Source organism: Poecilia formosa, unplaced genomic scaffold (genome assembly GCF_000485575.1).
Source record: "Poecilia formosa unplaced genomic scaffold, Poecilia_formosa-5.1.2 Scaffold208, whole genome shotgun sequence".
Taxonomy (NCBI): domain Eukaryota; kingdom Metazoa; phylum Chordata; class Actinopteri; order Cyprinodontiformes; family Poeciliidae; genus Poecilia; species Poecilia formosa.
In genome coordinates, this window is record NW_006800147.1 from 1,171,403 (window position 1) to 1,172,505 (window position 1,103).

A 1,103-nucleotide genomic window follows, 5' to 3' on the forward strand; every position below is an offset into this window, starting at 1 on the left:
TGTTCTACTTTTACTGCAATGAGCTCCTTGAACACGTCAGGGAAAGTGATTGCGAGTTCTGCAATCACCGCGGTTCTCGCAATCGTATTACGATCTACGTTGATTTTGCAGAAGGCCCTTTTCATTGACCCATACTTTGTGAACGTCTTCAAGGCTTTCTGGTACCGTGTCACGACCCCATTCACTGTGGTCACTGAAGAGAAGGAACACAAACAAATAAATAAATATCATCTAAGCACATGGGGTGGACATATCTTTCGCACATTCATATTTTTTTAAATGTCAGTGAATAACACAGGGTTACAAAACAATTTTTTTTTTAAATAGTTTATCTTTTGACAACTGATTTATTACAAACATCCACTACTGAATCCAAAAATAACATCCATTTCTATCAATCAGGTCACGATTTTATGCTAAGTTCATTTTTAAATCCGAGTTTTTTGTCTAAATGGATTATTATGGATAATTACATTTTTTTACATTATCGGTTGATTTTTAGTAATATTTCTCATCCGAATTAGATTTTTAAGATATCAATTGTTTTCTAACACAATTTATTGATGAAATGTTACAAACATCGGTTACTGTAAATGTAGCAGTCCACATTGATTAATTAATTAATGTTATGGACATGTGAAGTGCATGTTACCGTCATCATTGTTCCAAATTTAGGGCTTGAACTTCCGTTTTGTGGAAACCAGAAAATGCTCAGCGACAGAGATGTCTCTCTTCAGAGTCCAACAGTAATCAGCCATCATGACTGCATCCCAGCGTCCCTGATATCTGGTCTCCATTTCTTTTATGTCCTGATGAAAACTCTCGCCCTGCTCGTCGCTCACTGATCCCAGATTCTCCGGAAACCGATCCATATGTGAGAATAAGTAATGCATTTTGATGCTCATGTTGCATCCGAGGTTTCTGAAAGCAGTCAGCATATTGGTGACAAGTTCTGCGTAGTTGCTGGGCATTCTCGGGTTTCCACAAAAGGTAAGTTCAAGCCCAAAATTTGGAACAATGATGACGGTAACATGCACTTCACATGTCCATAACATTAATTAACTAATCATTGTGGACTGCTACATTTACAGTAACCTATGTTT